This window comes from Engystomops pustulosus, chromosome 4, assembly GCF_040894005.1.
Source record: "Engystomops pustulosus chromosome 4, aEngPut4.maternal, whole genome shotgun sequence".
Taxonomy (NCBI): Eukaryota; Metazoa; Chordata; class Amphibia; order Anura; family Leptodactylidae; genus Engystomops; species Engystomops pustulosus.
This window is the reverse complement of record NC_092414.1, coordinates 102051613-102071236: the sequence shown is the minus strand read 5'-3', so window position 1 is coordinate 102071236 and position 19624 is coordinate 102051613. Positions and strand designations below refer to the sequence as shown.

The 19624-nt window shown below is 40.0% G+C and overlaps 1 protein-coding gene across 1 annotated transcript in view; it reads left to right on the top strand.

Moving 5' to 3' along the window:
- Positions 1 to 19624, top strand: part of PPP1R3A (protein phosphatase 1 regulatory subunit 3A) — a 47677-nt gene that overhangs the window by 13377 nt on the left and 14676 nt on the right. The window lies entirely within an intron of this gene.

The window sequence follows — 19624 nt, the reverse complement described above, 5'->3', positions numbered from 1 at the left end:
AACGCAATTGGTGCTAGCATTGATTGTGGGTGTTACCGGTAACTCTTTGCTGCAATATGCAGCAAAGACTTACCAGCTGTGGAGATGGCTCAGCCCATGAGCCAGCACCGATCACAGGTGCTTTTCCGCCAATCACCGACGGTGGCTTAAAAAAGACGGCACCGCATGGGCGCCGAGGGTCGCGCCAAGGATTTTCACTCCCTGTGACTTCTGAAGACCTGAGGCTGCTTCATGTTAACCCTTTCATTACAATGTGCTGTCAGCACATTGTAATGAATGAGAAGGAAAATCCCCATATACTGCCATACTGTAGTATGAAAGTATATGGTAGGATCGATCAGACCACCTAGGGTTAAAATACCCTAGGGAATTCAGAAAATCAGAAAATTTGTAAAAATAAAAAAAGGTTTAAAAAAACTATAATAAAAAAAAACATAAAAATTCAAATAGCCTCCCCCCCTTTCCCAAGAACTGATATAAATATAAATAAACAGTAAAAATCACACATTAGGTATCGACGCGTCCGATCTATCAAAATATAATAACGTTTTTTCACTGCGTTTAACTTCTTAATGGAAAATAGCGTCCAAAGTCGAAAATAGCACTTTTTTGCCATTTTAAAAAATATTAAAAATTCTTTTAACCCCTTAAAGGACACCTGTCATCAGGTCTGTGTCACTTGTCCTGTCACTACTACCTGTTGGAGCAGCTCACAAGGATCCCATCCCAGCCTTTATCTAGTTATTTCATACATTAATCATTATAAAATTATCTTTTCTTTATCATATAAATGAGGCTGGTCACATGGTCAGAAGCAGTGATGTCACCCCTGTTACTCCTCCCCCTGCTCATGTCTGTGTGTAATGTATAGTAAAGCATGGCTAGTGTGAGTGCTGTACCTGCTGACATTCTGCATCCTCCTAATATACAGGTGAGAGACACAGACATCAGCTACACATGAATCTGACATGTTCTGCTGTAACATGGCTGCCTGGAGCTGTTGTATCTCTCCTAAACACACACACATGTACACACACGCTGCAGGGGGCGTGGTCACCAGCACCAGGAAGCACACCATTATACAGCCTCACATCATTATACAGGCTGTCAGTCATGCACTGGGGGTGTGGCTGTGCCTCCCACTCATGAATAGAGTGGACAGCTTGAATATGCTAATGCTTCATTGGACATTTCACAGGTCATTTGCATACAGCTTTAGGACCTCATTGCTTAGGTTTACAGGCATATAGAGGGACAATGAAGGGATAGATGCAATGCTCTCTAATGGCAGTTTATGAATATATATTTAGTTTAGGGGGGTTATTTTGCATGACGGGTTCTCTTTAACCCCTTCCCGACGTGCGCCGTACTAGTACGGCGCGGCGGGAAGTGACTTCCCGACGCGCGCCGTAGTACTACGGCGCGCGATGTACCGATCACCGTGTCTGCAGACACGGTGATCGCGGCAAGATGGCGGCTGTCCCTGACAGCCAGCCACCTTGCCTCGTGGACCAGAGGGGTTTCGTCGCACCCCCCGGTTCACGATCGATGCTATCGGCTGGTCAGTTCAGACCAGCCGATAGCGCTGGAATGCCGCTATTACCGATCGCCGTGTCTAGAGACACGGCGATCGGGACAAGATGGCGGCTGTCCCTGACAGCCGACATCTTGCCTCGTGGTGCAGAGGGGTTTCGCCCCCCCCCCCCTCGTCCGCGATCGCTGCTATTGGCTGGTCGATGCGACCGACCAATAGCAGCAGTATACGTCACCAGGGGGTCCTGTAGGTTAACACAGGATGATGATTGGTGCTGTCTAGGACAGCACCAATCATCATCATTAGGGGGCATGTCTGGTGGCATCATGCCACCTCCCATAGACATCCGATTGGCCGATCTATACAGATCGGCCAATCGGATTTCAGATGGGAAGTTCAAATTAGTGATCACTGTTCTGCACGTCTCATTCTAGTGTGAGACAGCGTGCAGAACAGTGTATATCACCCCCCTGTGTTGCTGGACCCTCTAGAATTGCTGGCTGGCACCTTTCTGGGCACCACCAGTGTGATCCTCAATTGCTGCTGTGACTACTACAGTAAGATCTCACTTCTGTGTGATCTTATTTTTTTTTTTTGTGTGATCCCTAATTTCCCTATATCAATCCCTGTTCCTGATCCCTTCCCACCCTTCCCTGTGTGCGTCCTGCGACGCCGAGCACGTGTGCTCATTTTTTGGTCGCAGTTTTTTTTTTTTCCTCCTATTTTCCCCTGCACCACCTTCGTGGTTGCATCCTGTAAGCTGGGCACTGATCAGTGACTTGCATCACTGATCAGCTTTAGCTTCAGCTTTTTTTTTATACAGGAGGGTTTTTTTTTTTGTTTTTTGCTCAGTTTTGTGTGTCCTGTGACCGCCAAGTGCAGATCGGTGACACACATCACTGGTTGGCACTTGTGCTTGCACAGTGCCAATTTTTTACTGCTGCTTTTTTTTAAATAGTTTTTGCACACACAATCCATCTTGTGAGTGCGCTGCGACAACCGAGCGCTGATCAGTAGCATCTTACTGTTCAGCACTTGCTCCTTTTTTGTCGCTTTTTTTGGTTGTAAAAAGAGAGGGATTTTTTAATAGTTTTTGCACACACAATCCATCTTGTGAGTGCGCTGCGACAACTGAGCGCTGATCAGTAGCATCTTACTGTTCAGCACTTGCTCCTTTTTTTGTCGCTTTTTTGGTTGTAAAAAACAAGTGTTTTTTTTTTTAAATAATTTTTGCGCACACAATCCATCTTGTGAGTGCGCTGCGACAACTGAGCGCTGATCAGTAGCATCTTACTGTTCAGCACTTGCGCCTTTTTTTGTCGCTTTTTTTTGGTTGTAAAAAAGAAGAGGTTTTTTTTTAAAATAATTTTTGCGCACACAATCCATCTTGTGAGTGTGCTGCGGCAACCGAGCGCTGATCAGTAGCATCTTACTGTTCAGCACTTGCTCCTTTTTTTGTCGCTTTTTTTGGTTGTAAAAAAGAAGTGTTTTTTTTTTTTAAATAGTTTTTGCGCACACAATCCATCTTGTGAGTGCGCTGCGACATCTGAGCGCTGATCAGTAGCATCTTACTGTTCAGCACTTGCTCCTTTTTTGTCGCTTTTTTTGGTTGTAAAAAAGTTTTTTTTTAAAATAATTTTTGCGCACACAATCCATCTTGTGAGTGCGCTGCGACAACTGAGCGCTGATCAGTAGCATCTTACTGTTCAGCACTTGCTCCTTTTTTTGTCGCTTTTTTTTGGTTGTAAAAAAGAATTGGTTTTTTTTTAAAATAATTTTTGCGCACACAATCCATCTTGTGAGTGTGCTGCGGCAACCGAGCGCTGATCAGTAGCATCTTACTGTTCAGCACTTGCTCCTTTTTTTGTCGCTTTTTTTGGTTGTAAAAAAGAAGTGTTTTTTTTTTAAAATAGTTTTTGCGCACACAATCCATCTTGTGAGTGCGCTGCGACATCTGAGCGCTGATCAGTAGCATCTTACTGTTCAGCACTTGCTCCTTTTTTTGTCGCTTTTTTTGGTTGTAAAAAAGTTTTTTTTTTTAATAATTTTTGCGCACACAATCCATCTTGTGAGTGCGCTGCGACAACTGAGCGCTGATCAGTAGCATCTTACTGTTCAGCACTTGCTCCTTTTTTTGTCGCTTTTTTTGTTGTAAATTTTTTTTTTCCTGTAGTAAAAGTTCTAGTTACGGTTACAGTCTATTCTTTCATCGCCACACACGTGTTGAAGCACAACATACACACCCCCTTGAATAAAGTTTACACGTGTTAAAAGCACAACATTTATACACGCCCCAACCCCACCCCAATAAAAATGTCCAATACATCCCAAAGATCTTTTTCAGCAATGGAGGCTTATGCCTTCCTTGCCGAGACTGATTCAGAAGGGGAGGATGCCCCATTTCTTTATTTTTCATCCTCTTCCTCCTACTGCCCTTCCTCTTCATCTGGTGATGAGGGGCCCTCAAGAAGGCGCCCCAGGACCACCGCCGAGCATGTTCCCCAGCCCGCAAGTGATTCATCATGGAACCCACCCCCTGAAAATTATGTGCCCCAAATTCCTGAGTTCGTGGGCAGCTCAGGAATTCATTTTGACACTGACGGCCTCACTGAAATAGATTTTTTCAAATTCTTTTTCTCTGAGGACCTCCTAAATCTCATGGTGTCACAGACAAATTTATATGCCCAACAATTTTTTGCACAAAACCCCACTTCATCATTTTCTAGGTGGACCCCTGTAGATGCAGTAGAGATGATGAAGTTTTGGGGTCTTGTGCTCCACATGGGCATTGTTAAAAAACCAGAGGTTAGGCAGTATTGGAGTACTGATGTTTTCTACAGTACTCCAATTTACCGCACCGTAATGACGCGGCCACGCTTTGAGGCAATTCTTAAATTTTTGCATTACAACGATAATGCACAATGTCCACCTCAAAGTGATCCATCATTTGACCGGCTATATAAAATTCGGCCAATCCTCGACCATTTTGGCACAAAATTTGCCGAGGCATACACCCCTTTACAAAACATCTGTGTAGACGAGTCACTGGTACATTTCAAAGGCAGGTTAAAATTCCGCCAGTACCTGCCCAGCAAGAGGGCCAGGTACGGAATTAAAATGTACAAGTTGTGTGAGAGTACCACAGGGTACACCCATAGGTTTAGGATTTATGAGGGAAAAGACACCCAAATTACCCCTCCAGAATGCCCCCCTGTCCTAGGAGTTACAGGGAAGCTTGTGTGGGATTTGGTGCACCCACTTCTGGATAAAGGTTACCACCTCTACGTGGATAACTTTTATACCAGCATTCCACTTTTCCAATCCCTAAACTCCAGAGGTACTGTAGCGTGCGGCACTGTACGCAAAAACCAGAGAGGCCTCCCGGGATCCCTTGTTAGGCAGCCACTTAGAAAGGGGGACATAAAGGCACTCTGCAATCAGAACATGATGTTGGTAAAGTATAAGGACAAAAGGGATGTCCTTGTTCTGACCACCATTCATGGGAACTCCAGCACCCTCACCCCTGTACGAGGTACCACCACCACTACCCCTAAACCAGACTGCATCCTGGCTTACAATAAATACATGGGTGGGGTTGATCTGTCAGATCAAGTGCTGAAGCCGTACAGTGCTCTACGGAAAACGAAGATATGGTACAAAAAGCTGGCTGTGTACATTGTACAGATGGCACTGTACAACTCTTACGTGCTGTTCCAATGTGCAGGCCATGCTGTATCATTCCTCCATTTTCAAGAGGTGGTGATTAAGGCATTAGTATTTGGACAGGAAGGACAGGTCCCCAGTACCTCTGGATTAGATGTCCCCCGTGTTGTTCCAGGGCAACATTTTCCCGGTGAAGTGCCCCAGACTGCATCTAAAGGAAGGACTCAGAAAAGATGCAGAGTCTGTTCCAAAAGAGGGGTTAGGAAAGACACTATATACCATTGCGAAACCTGCCCTGAGAAACCTGGCCTCTGCATGAAGGAGTGTTTCAGGATATACCATACAACTCCTGAGTAATAAAATTTTAATAAAAATTCTTGGGCATCCATAGCACATTATATTGGGAAAACCACCTGTATGTTCAAAATGCTCACTACACCACTTGTATTACACTACACAACATATTACACCTTGCTCAATTCTTCAAGGGGTCACTTTTTAGGTTTTACTCTGTTTTGTACCACTAGGGCTCTCCAAATGCATCCTGACACATGTAAAGGATTTCTGGGTTCTAAAAGACAAACATCACTCTTTTCCTCTACTTTGCACCCAAATCACATTTGATATGCACATGTGGGGCAATTCTACATTTGGGAGAAATAGTCTTACAAATGTTGGGGTATTGTTTCATCTTTTATCCCTTGTAGCTTAAAATAACTTGGGGAAAATTTTCACCTTTTTCCTTTTGGGGTCTAATTGGATCATACACCTTAAGGGGAACATACACATATTACACCTTGAAAAATGTTCCAAAGGTGTATCTTCCAAAATTGGGGTCACTTGTTGGGGTTCTCTTCTGTTTTGGTAACACTAGGGCTCTCCAAATGCACTCTGACCCATGTATAAGATTTCTGGGTTCTAAAAGACACACATCCCCCATTCCCTCTACATCATACCCATACCTTTTATCTGCACATGTGTGGCGATTCTATATCCAGGAGAAATATGGTTACACATTTTGTGGGGTTGTTTCATCTTTTGACACTTGTGGCTTAGAATAATTTGGGGTAAAAGTGACTTTTTTGGGAAAATTTTCACCTTTTTCCTTTTGGGGTCTAATTGGATCATACACCTTTAGGGGTACATACACATATTACACCTTGAAACATTTTCCAAGGGTGTATTTTCCAAAATTGGGGTCACTTGTTGGGGTTCTCTTCTGTTTTGGTAACACTAGGGCTCTCCAAATGCACTCTGACCCATGTATAAGATTTCTGGGTTCTAAAAGACACACATCCCCCATTCCCTCTACATCATACCCATACCTTTTATCTGCACATGTGTGGCGATTCTATATCCAGGAGAAATATGGTTACACATTTTGTGGGGTTGTTTCATCTTTTGACACTTGTGGCTTAGAATAATTTGGGGTAAAAGTGACTTTTTTGGGAAAATTTTCACCTTTTTCCTTTTGGGGTCTAATTGGATCATACACCTTTAGGGGTACATACACATATTACACCTTGAAACATTTTCCAAGGGTGTATTTTCCAAAATTGGGGTCACTTGTTGGGGTTCTCTTCTGTTTTGGTAAAACTAGGGCTCTCCAAATGCACTCTGACCCATGTATAAGATTTCTGGGTTCTAAAAGACACACATCCCCCATTCCCTCTACATCGTACCCATACCTTTTATCTGCACATGTGGGGCGATTCGACACCCAGGAGAAATAGTTGTACACATTTTGTGGGATTGTTTCATCTTTTGACACTTTTGGCTTAGAATAATTTGGGGTAAAAGTGACTTTTTGGGGAACATTTTCACCTTATTCCTTTTTGGGGTCTGATTGGATCATACACCTTTAGGGGTACATACACATATTACACCTTGCTAAATTCTCCAAGGGGTGTACTTTCCAAAATGGTGTCACTTGTTGGGGTTCCCTTCTGTTTTATACCACTAGGGCTCTCCAAATGCATCCTAACCCATGTATAAGATTTCTGTCAAATTTGGCTTCTAAAAGACACACATCCCTCTTTCCCTTCTGAGCCCCACTGTGTACCCATACAACATTTTATCTGCACATGTGGGGCAATTCTACATCCAGGAGAAATAGTTGTACACATTTTGTGGGATTGTTTCATCTTTTGACACTTTTGGCTTAGAATAATTTGGGGTAAAAGTGACTTTTTGGGGAAAATTTTCACCTTTTTCCTTTTTGGGGTCTGATTGGCTCATACACCTTTAGGGGTACATACACATATTACACCTTGCTAAATTCTCCAAGGGGTTTACTTTCCAAAATGGTGTCACTTATTGGGGTTCCCCTCTGTTTTGTACCACTAGGGCTCTCCAAATGCACCCTAACCCATGTATAAGATTTCTGTCAAATTTGGCTTCTAAAAGACACACATCTCTCTTTCCCTTCTGAGCCCCACTGTGTACCCATACAACATTTTATCTGCACATATGGGGCAATTCTACATCCAGGAGAAATAGTTGTACACATTTTGTGGGATTGTTTCATCTTTTGACACTTTTGGCTTAGAATAATTTGGGGTAAAAGTGACTTTTTGGGGAAAATTTTCACCTTTTTCCTTTTTGGGGTCTGTTTGGATCCTACACCTTTAGGGGTACATACACATATTACACCTTGCTAAATTCTCCAAGGGGTGTACTTTCCAAAATGGTGTCACTTGTTGGGGTTCCCTTCTGTTTTGTACCACTAGGGCTCTCCAAATGCACCCTAACCCATGTATAAGATTTCTGTCAAATTTGGCTTCTAAAAGACACACATCTCTCTTTCCCTTCTGAGCCCCACTGTGTACCCATACAACATTTTATCTGCACATGTGGGGCAATTCTACATCCAGGAGAAATAGTTGTACACATTTTGTGGGATTGTTTCATCTTTTGACACTTTTGGCTTAGAATAATTTGGGGTAAAAGTGACTTTTTGGGGAAAATTTTCACCTTTTTCCTTTTTGGGGTCTGATTGGATCATACACCTTTAGGGATACATACACATATTACACCTTGCTAAATTCTCCAAGGGGTGTACTTTCCAAAATGGTGTCACTTGTTGGGGTTCCCTTCTGTTTTGTACCACTAGGGCTCTCCAAATGCACCCTAACCCATGTATAAGATTTCTGTCAAATTTGGCTTCTAAAAGACACACATCTCTCTTTCCCTTCTGAGCCCCACTGTGTACCCATACAACATTTTATCTGCACATATGGGGCAATTCTACATCCAGGAGAAATAGTTGTACACATTTTGTGGGATTGTTTCATCTTTTGACACTTTTGGCTTAGAATAATTTGGGGTAAAAGTGACTTTTTGGGGAAAATTTTCACCTTTTTCCTTTTTGGGGTCTGTTTGGATCCTACACCTTTAGGGGTACATACACATATTACACCTTGCTAAATTCTCCAAGGGGTGTACTTTCCAAAATGGTGTCACTTGTTGGGGTTCCCTTCTGTTTTGTACCACTAGGGCTCTCCAAATGCACCCTAACCCATGTATAAGATTTCTGTCAAATTTGGCTTCTAAAAGACACACATCTCTCTTTCCCTTCTGAGCCCCACTGTGTACCCATACAACATTTTATCTGCACATGTGGGGCAATTCTACATCCAGGAGAAATAGTTGTACACATTTTGTGGGATTGTTTCATCTTTTGACACTTTTGGCTTAGAATAATTTGGGGTAAAAGTGACTTTTTGGGGAAAATTTTCACCTTTTTCCTTTTTGGGGTCTGTTTGGATCCTACACCTTTAGGGGTACATACACATATTACACCTTGCTAAATTCTCCAAGGGGTGTACTTTCCAAAATGGTGTCACTTGTTGGGGTTCCCTTCTGTTTTGTACCACTAGGGCTCTCCAAATGCACCTTAACCCATGTATAAGATTTCTGTCAAATTTGGCTTCTAAAAGACACACATCTCTCTTTCCCTTCTGAGCCCCACTGTGTACCCATACAACATTTTATCTGAACATGTGGGGCAATTCTACATCCAGGAGAAATAGTTGTACACATTTTGTGGGATTGTTTCATCTTTTGACACTTTTGGCTTAGAATAATTTGGGGTAAAAGTGACTTTTTGGGGAAAATTTTCACCTTTTTCCTTTTTGGGGTCTGTTTGGATCCTACACCTTTAGGGGTACATACACATATTACACCTTGCTAAATTCTCCAAGGGGTGTACTTTCCAAAATGGTGTCACTTGTTGGGGTTCCCTTCTGTTTTGTACCACTAGGGCTCTCCAAATGCATCCTAACCCATGTATAAGATTTCTGTCAAATTTGGCTTCTAAAAGACACACATCCCTCTTTCCCTTCTGAGCCCTACTGTGTACCCATACAACATTTTATCTGCACATGTGGGGCAATTCTACATCCAGGAGAAATAGTTGTACACATTTTGTGGGATTGTTTCATCTTTTGACACTTTTGGCTTAGAATAATTTGGGGTAAAAGTGACTTTTTGGGGAAAATTTTCACCTTTTTCCTTTTTGGGGTCTGTTTGGATCCTACACCTTTAGGGGTACATACACATATTACACCTTGCTAAATTCTCCAAGGGGTGTACTTTCCAAAATGGTGTCACTTGTTGGGGTTCCCTTCTGTTTTGTACCACTAGGGCTCTCCAAATGCATCCTAACCCATGTATAAGATTTCTGTCAAATTTGGCTTCTAAAAGACACACATCCCTCTTTCCCTTCTGAGCCCTACTGTGTACCCATACAACATTTTATCTGCACATGTGGGGCAATTCTACATCCAGGAGAAATAGTTGTACACATTTTGTGGGATTGTTTCATCTTTTGACACTTTTGGCTTAGAATAATTTGGGGCAAAAGTGACTTTTTGGGGAAAATTTTCACCTTTTTCCTTTTTGGGGTCTGATTGGATCATACACCTTTAGGGGTATATACACATATTACACCTTGCTAAATTCTCCAAGGGGTGTACTTTCCAAAATGATGTCACTTGTTGGGGTTCACCTCTGTTTTGTACCACTAGGGCTCTCCAATTGTATCCTGACACATGGAAAGTATTTCAACAAAATTTGTCCTCTAAAAACTGAACAGCGCTGTTTCCCTACCAAGTGCCACCCTGTGCCCGTACAGCAGTGTATATTGACACAGTGGGTATTGGAATACTCAGGAGGAATTGCACCAAACATTTTGAGATGCATTTTCCTTTTTAACCCCTTGTGAAGGCGCAAAATTTAGTGTTCAATGAATATATTGTTAAAAAAAATTAGATTTCCGTAATTTCACGTTCATTTATTATTCACGCTCGTGAAATGCTCAAAGGGTTAACTAACTTTCCAAAGGTTGTTTTGAATATTTTGAGGGGTGCAGTTTCTAAAATGGTATCACTTGTGGGGGGAGTACTATCATAAAGTCCTTAAAAAGTGACTTCTAACTAACTTGGTCACTGCAAAAATAGGTTTTGACGATTTTTGTGAAAATCTGAAAAATAGCACCTAACGTTATAAGCCTCCTCACATCCAAAAAAAAGGAAATAATGTTTGAAAAATGATGCCAAGTTATAGCAGATATATGGAAAATGTTAGTTATCAAGTTATTTTGGTGATATGACTAACTTTCCAAAAAGTGTAAATTTTTGAATTTGGAAAACATCATTTTTTTCAAAATTTTGACCAAATTTCCATTTTTTTTATAACTAAATACTAAACATATTGCCTTAATTTATCCACTTACATGAAGTACAATGTGTCACGAAAAAACAATCTCAAATCCACCCAGATATATTAAAATGTTCCAAAGTTATTACCACATAAACTGACACATGTCAGATTTCAAAAAAAGGGCCGTGTCAGGAAGGTGCAAAATGGCCAAGTCGTTAAGGGGTTAAGGATGGAGGGTTTTTCGGCTCATTTCTCGCTCTCCAACTTCAAAAATCCATAACTTTTTCATTTTTCCGTGTACAGACCTGTGTGAGGGCTTATTTTGTGCGTAACAAATTTTACTTTCCCGTAATGTTATTTATTTTAACATGCCGTGTACTGCGAAGCTGAAAAAAAATTCCAAATGTGGAAAAATTGAAAAAAAAAACGCACGTGCGTCACGTTCTTGTGGGCTCAGTTTTTACGACTTTCACTCTTTGCTCCAAATAACACACCTACTTTATTCTTTGGTTCAGTGCGATCACGGTGATACCAAACTTATACAGGTTTTATTGTGTTTTAATACATTTTCAAAAATTAAACGAATGTGTACAAAAAAGAAAAAAAAAATTTTGCCATCTTCTGATGCTAATAACTTTTTCATACTTTGGCGCACGAAAATGTGTGAGGGGTCATTTTTTGCAAAATGAAGCGACGTTTTCATTGCTATCATTTTGAGGTCTGTGCAACATTTTGATCATTTTTTATTTCATTTTTTATGTTATGTAAAAAGGTGTAAAAGTCGCATTTCGGACATTTGGGCGCCATTTTCCGCCTCGGAGGTCACCGCCGGCCATAACCGTTTTTATATTTTGATAGATCGGGCATTTTGGGACACGGCGATACCTAATGTGTCTGTGATTTTTACTGTTTATTATGTTTTATATCAGTTCTAGGGAAAGGGGGGTGATTTGAATTTTTAATATTTTATTAATTTTTTTTATTTTTTAAACTTTTTTTTTTCTTTTTCTTAACCCTAGATGGTCAGATCGCTGCTACCATATACTGCAATACTTCTGTATTGCAATATATGGCATTTTTGCAGCACATTCATTACAATGAGCCACTGGCTCATTGTAACGAATCTGCAGCTGTCAGATAGCCTCGTGTCAAAAGAAGACACGAGGCTATCATGGCAATCGATCGCCGCCCCCCCGATGACGTTCGGGGCGTGGCGATGGAAAAAAAAGATGGCGGCGCCCGCGCGCCGCCGTCTTTTAAATGCCGCCGGCGACTTTGCCGGCGGCAACGGGGGGGTTAATAGCCGCGATCGGTGCTAGCACCAACCGCGGTTATTAGCGGTGGGGGTTTTATGCATTATGCAAAAACCCCCACCTTTGTATGAAGAGGACTCAGCCCGTGAGCCCTCTTCATACATCCCTTATACATCTGCGCCGTAGAGCTACGGCGCAGAGCGTTAAGGGGTTAAAAGTGATCAAAAGGTTGTACAGTCCTAGAAATTATAACATTGTAAATGTAGTAGTAGTAAAAAATTAAACCTCCCAAAGCTCTGTATATCAAAGTATAAAAAAAAGTTTTTAGCGCCAGAAGATGGCAAAATCATAAAAAAAAAATTTGTACAGGTTTTAATTTTTGTACATGTATGAAAACATTATAAAACCTATACAAATGTGGTTTTCCCTGTAATCATAGCGACCCAAAGAATAAAGTAGGATGGGGCAGCAGAATCTGACCCCTAAACTGGTATAGAGAGAGGGATCTGTAAAGCTACACATATGCAAGTAACACATGAGAGAAGCACGAAAAACATATGTCAAGCAGCCAAAAATGATAATAAGCAATATTTATTAAAGTACAAATACAAACAGGAAACTCAAATGGACAGACAATATAAAAACATTTAAAACACGAAAGTGCAGATCCACTGCATGAATGAATATCACAGAAGGCAGTGGATCTGCACTTTCGTGTTTTAAATGTTTTTATATTGTCTGTCCATTTGAGTTTCCTGTTTGTATTTGTACTTTAATAAATATTGCTTATTATCATTTTTGGCTGCTTGACATATGTTTTTCGTGCTTCTCCCAAAGAATAAAGTAGACATTTCATTTTGGGCGTACACTAAAATCCGTGAAATCCAAGCCCACATGAATACGGCACAAATGTTTTTTTTTACCAATTTCACTGCATTTGGAATTTTTTTTCCGCTTCCCACCATTTTGGGGAAGCGGGAAAATACACCATTTTGAAGTGTAATTTTCTATGCAGAAAATAAGCCATCACAGAGCTCTTTACATGGAGTGAAAAATGAAAACGCAAAACGAAAAAGGGCATTGGCGGGAAGGGGTTAATGTATGAACTGACTAGATAAAGGCTGTGATGGAATCCTTGTGAGCTGCTCCAACAGGTAGAGGTGACAGAAATAGTGACAGACCTGAGGACAGATGTCCTAGACCAGTCTTTAATCATAATCATGTTTTGTGGTCAAACATTCAGTATAGCTGAGAAAAGTAAGAGCAGAGAGGAAAAACTGGATAGTTTTGCACAAGCAAAACAACTCAATCTTAGGCCCCTTCCACACTTGCGTTGCAGATCACGTCAGAGTGACATCAGATATTTGACATTTGTTTTGTAATCCTAGGTTAAAACATATGAAGCAACTGGTGTAGATTGCACATAAATACATATGCAAACTGGTTGACGAGTATTTATGAAGTGTCTGTGCTAGTACTGTGTAGCTGCTGCACTGTGCACCTTGCAACACAAAACTGTGCACAGAAAGGGTTGTTCCAGTGCAAATTCACAACATACGCCGCATGTAAGTCATAAGTCTAACATAAATGTGCCACCTGCCCCTTAAACTGAGTGCACCAAGAAAAAGGAATTGCTCCTGTCTTCATGAATGTGGCGTATGCTGCATATTAGTGAGACAATTACTAATAATAAAACTGTGATAATCCCTTGTTCTGTCTGCCCTGAATTTCTGGAGGTTGTGTTTCTTTCTGATATCATGTGATACAATTTAATACAGAGCAAGAATGCTTTCATAACGTGTTCTTTGCTAATCTATCCCGTGAGCACACAAACTCATAATGATCCTGAAAATAACAAGTAGAGATAGCTGCATATACTGTTACAAACTTCCAATGTTTGGTTATGAATATTGTAGTGATTCATAACAAAGGAGAGTACAGACAGTCCCCTACTTAAGTACACCCGACTTACAGGCGACCCCTAGTTACAGGTCGACCTCTCTGCCCACTGTGGCCTCTGGTGAAGTCTCTGGATGTTATGACTTTAATCCTTGGTCCCATTGCAGATAAAATTTTGTCATTGGGGCAAAAAAATTTTGTTTGGAACTACAATTATAAATTATACAGTTTTGACTTACATTCAAATTCAACTTAAGAACAAACCGATGGACCCTATCTTGTATGTAACCCGGGTACTGCCTGTACGTGTAAGTGTAATTCACAAATGCATTAACAGTAAACATGATTGAAATATTATGCAGTAACATATAGACTATTTATAATGCAGGCCTCTGCATAGACTAAACTATGTACATGTTTTTTTGACATTTTAAATTATCTGTAGTTAGAAAAACAAATGAAGTTAAGAAAAGGAAAACAGGATAATCGAAATGGAGCATTTGTATATTTCGTTTTCCCCCCCCAATTTTAGTATTTTTAAGTGCTAAAAAAACATTCTGAGAAAAAATTGGTTTGGAAACCATACCCTTATGCTCTTACTATATAAATCAAAAGTACTAAGGTACTTTGAATCATTAATTTCATAGTTTGAATTATTAAGGAATTTTGGAGGCTTTTTTTTTCTATTGCTGGATTTTCAGGCACCGCATTGTAATTACACATGTTGTAGGGCCCCAAAAAATTAGAAACAACCTCAAAATAACTACTTTTTAAAATTCTGACCCCCAAATGTATTCGCTTTTGGGTAAATTGGACTTTTTAACTTTTGTGGAATTGAAAAAACAACCTTTTTCCTTTTTATGTACTCATACCAAAACATTTTCTTGCCAGAATGAGCTCATTATGGATTTTGGAGGCGTTTCCTATTTCTGGCTTTCTGACACCACACTGCCATTACACTAAATTGCACCAAAGCATAACAAAAAACCTCAAAGTGACTACTCTTAAAAAAGTTGACACACAAACCTGTTCATTTTGGGAAGTTTGGTCAGGGTGCTATCCTAGTATTATCCAACTATTAGTTTTTGAAGTCCATGTGTATTCAATATTGTCTTTGATGATACCATCTTATGTAGTTGCAACACATGCATGAAAAGCAGTAGTTACATATCAGAGTGTTGTCTGTGGTTTTTTTCACATACCCCAAAGAGTCGCTAAAAACTAACTATAAAAAGTTGACATGTATTATACCCGCTAATATCTTTAATATAACCTTAACAACAAGTAACTTTTTTTTTTATGAAAACTGTGTTGTACATTATTATTATTATACACTAACAACCTACAGTATGAACTAATATGTGCACTGGCACTACCCACATCAGAAGTTCTTTCTTCTATTGTATAAATGGAGCTTTTTAGTATCTTTTCTTGGTCTCCAGTCACCGATGCCTCATTTTCAGAATAAAGGGGTCCAAACTGCTCTGACCCACTTTTTTTTTTTTGCATTGATATACATAAAAAAAATTTCTACAAGCTGAACTATAAAATTATCCTGCAGAAAGTTGTTAAGATGTTTCCCCTTCACAGATGAAGAAGAGCCCTGACCCCAGTTTATATTTGGAAAGTTAAAGTCTCCCATTATCACTACTGCCCCCCCCCCGCGCGCGCGCAGCCCGCTCCATCTGTTTATATAGGTGACCCTCTATTTCCTCAGAGATGTTAGGGGATCTATAAATTAAACTAAAATTGGCTTTGAATTTCAACCTACAAAGTTTCAGCCTCGTCACACTCTTCGGAGACCACTGTCCCATATAAGTAAATAAATGTGTGGATTTGTATAAACATATTTGTACAAATATGTATATATTTTTTTCAGGGGAAGGGGGGCCCCATACAGAAGTTTGTCATGGGACCCAGCCTCTCCTAATTGTTATCAGTGAATTGTTAGTGAGTAAGCCCTCATGCACATGAACATTTGGGGAAATGTATCACTGACTTGGTGTAAAAAAGTGGAAAAAAAATGCAAGGGCCTTTTCCTGCCACTCATAAATAGTGCCTTTGACATAGAATCACTGCAAGTGCAATGCAGTGCAAAGCCAGATTTATGATTTATGGTTTTTTTTTTTAAAAATAATTCCAAAAAAGTCTGAAGGTCTCTCCACTCCCTTCCTGGCGTATGTGATGTTGCAATTATTTTACTCTACTAGCGATTATTTTGAGATTATTTTAAAAAAATCCCAGAGAGATTTATTAAAAGGTCAACACCACTCTAAGAAATCTGGAGCATTGGGGCTCCAAAGGCAGACATAGAACTATCACAAAGAGCCTGCCTAATGATAAATTTTCTCCATTGAGCGACACTTATCTTAGGATTTTCTCTTATATCAGAACATTTGTATAAATACACCAAATTTGCAACTTTTCCACTCGCAGAGCAAAGCTAGCTGCACTTCAAATTTTCAGTCTTGCACTTGATATCTTTTAACCCCTTTATGCACCTTGACGTGACACTACGTCATAGGATGCGGGTCGTTCCCGACCTAAGCTGAAGCTGAACCCGGGCGGTCGCCGCGGGATCCCGGCGGTATGCGGTAGCCGGGATCCCGCAGTAACAGCAGGGCACAGAGGTGCCGATCGTTACCATGGCAATCGTGAGTTCCGATAAGGACCCCAGGGCTGCCTATGGTAGCTGCCTGCTAGGATTGTGCACTGTGCACGATATAACAGTGCAGCTGTCAGCCTATTTGACTGCATAGGCTGACTATGTAATATGCTGCAATACATTAGCATTGCAGTATATTACAATGAACAAGTGATCAAATGATCACTTGTTCATGCCCCACCCTGGGACAAAATAAAACAGTAAAAAACAAGTTAAAAAAAAAAGTGCAACTAAAATAAATTATTAAAAAAGAATAAAAGTCCCCATGCAGTAATCAAATAAAACATTAAAAAAATGAAAATCACTAAAAAAAACACAACATATTGGGTATCACAACGTCCGTAACAACCAATAAAATAAAATTGGCACGGAACCCGTATGGGGAGCGCCGTAAAAAATACACAAAAAAAACCTCACAAAAATCTGACCACATAAAAATAGCATAAAAAGTGATCAAAAAGTAAAATTTACCCCAACATGATACCAAGAAAAAGTACAGCTTGTCCCGCAAAAAAATAAGCTCTAAACCAGCTCTGTAAACAAAAATATATAAATGTTCTGCCCATTGTTACATGGCGATATAAAAACAAACAAATTTCTCACAAAATGAGTTCTATATTCTGCAAAACAAGTTAACCATAAAAAAAGCCATATAAATGGGATATTGCTGTAATCGTGATGACCCATAGAATAAAGTTAACACATTATTTTTATGGTATGGTGAACGTCCGGCAGAAAAAATGCTAAAAACCATAAACAAGAAGTAATGATTTTATTTAACCACCACCAAGAAAGAGTTAATAAAATCTGATTATTAGCTATTGAGCACCCCCGTAAATGATGTACCTGAAAAGTGGATCTCATCCACAAAAAATAATACCCATATGTCCAAATTACAAAATTCTATGCCCGGCCTTGTGCCCATACAGCAGTTTACCACCACATATGGGGCATCCTCATACTCAGGAGAAATTGGGTATCAGACTTTGTGGAGTTTTTCATCATTTAATACTTTGTGATGGATTTGGCCAAAATGAATACATTGTCCAAAAAAATTACAGCTTGTAAATTAAGTCTCCATTTTGTTTTAACCACTGTGAAGACTATTGAACTCTCTGCCGCAGGAGGTTGTTATGGCGGACTCTATGTACATGTTCAAAAGTGGCCTAGATGCCTTTCTGGAGACCAAAAATATTACTGGTTATAGGGAAAAAATATTTGTTTAATTCTTAAAAGTTTGGATGTGATTCATAACCTAGAAAAGCTAATTTGCATATTAGAAAAAACAACTGTAATTAAGGTACAGTGCCTCACTGGCAGCTAATTTTAGGTGATATAGGGAGGATTGTAACCCTTTATCAGCAGGCATTGTTAGTCAGGGTGGTCAAAATCTGGTGACAGGTTCTCTTTCACTGCGATGTGTGACTGCACCCTCAGGGCCCCTTTACATTAGCGTTGGTTCTCAGCTTCAGTTGCGCATCTGTTGGTATTGTCTTCATTTTTCTACCGCTCTCCATGATGCATCCGTTTAGTCTCCATGTCCATAAAATAACTGCAAACATCACACCTGGTTTTTCAGCCTCAACTGTGAAAAAAACTAAAAATACAGTGAAAATACAAGGCAATGTAAAAAAAACAACCATAGTAATCAATGGCTTTGTGAGGCATCTGTGGGAATCACTGAACCATGGGTGTGAAAGAGCCCTAAGAACTACATCAAGGTTCTGACTAAATAATGAAACTGACTTTCTGCCTAAGCAAAAGACACTGGGGAACTTTAATCATAGGCTGGCTCTAAGTGTGCAAGCTTATGATGCTGCCCCTGTCCCCTACACTCACTCGATTTTTAAGGAGGTTCCGCCCTCCTGATTCATCCCAGCAGTGCAGCACAATGATGCACTGCCAGGGCTCTTCTACGCCAGGTCTGAACCTGAACACCAGGTCTGAGCCTGAGGTGCAGGCTATATGCAGTGCACAGGCTGAACCACTGCAACTGGTGTAAAGGAAGGAGAAGTCATAATCCTCCGCCTTGTGTCGGGACATGTGACTAAATCAAGGTAGCTGCTAGTAACCTAATAGTGATAGAATAAAAAACGAGAACTATTAATGGGAGAACTCCCCGGTTGATCCTGCCAGTAGTATATGCTTGTTTTAAAGATTAAGCCATGCATGTCTAAGTACTGACTATTCTTTACGGTGAAACTGCAAATGGCTCATTAAATCAGTTAATGCCCTTCCAGGCATTTCTGGAATTTTTTTTGCATTATTGGCCAGAGCAATTTTTACATTCAGATTATTGTGGGTAGGAGAGGGTTAATAACATAAAGATTAGTTACATTATCCATTTACGTTGTATCTATCTCTATCTCTATGAAGTTTTTCTAGGTGTCAGGGAACCAGAGATATTAACTAAATAAGTAGTGTTGGGAGTGATTTTTATGTAGAAATATCACACCAGAAATTCTCACTTAAAATGTGAATATCTTCAGTTCTCTGGCATCTAGAAACACAATTTTAGATTCATATCAAATGAGACATTATAGAAGGGATCCAAAGTTATAGCTCTCTGAAGAGGGGACATATCACATATGTCCTTGGCCAAAGAGGTGCCACCATGTGAGGATGTACAAGATACAATCTTGTCAGGGAAAGGGAAAGACCCTATGCACCTATGCAAAAGTATGATGGGCTCATACTGTTGCAAAGGCTTATATATATATATATATATATATATATATATATATATATATATATATATATATATATTTATTTATTTCTGGAATGGAATTTAAATTTGCAAATGTTTCAAATCCAAAGCTAACATAGTCAGGTTAGAGGCCACAACAACAGTGGAATCCATCTTGCACAAAACAGCTCCACAATTTGATATAAGGTAAAGAATGGGCATGTAGGAGTACTGTACATGAAACACATTAGATGACATTTTAA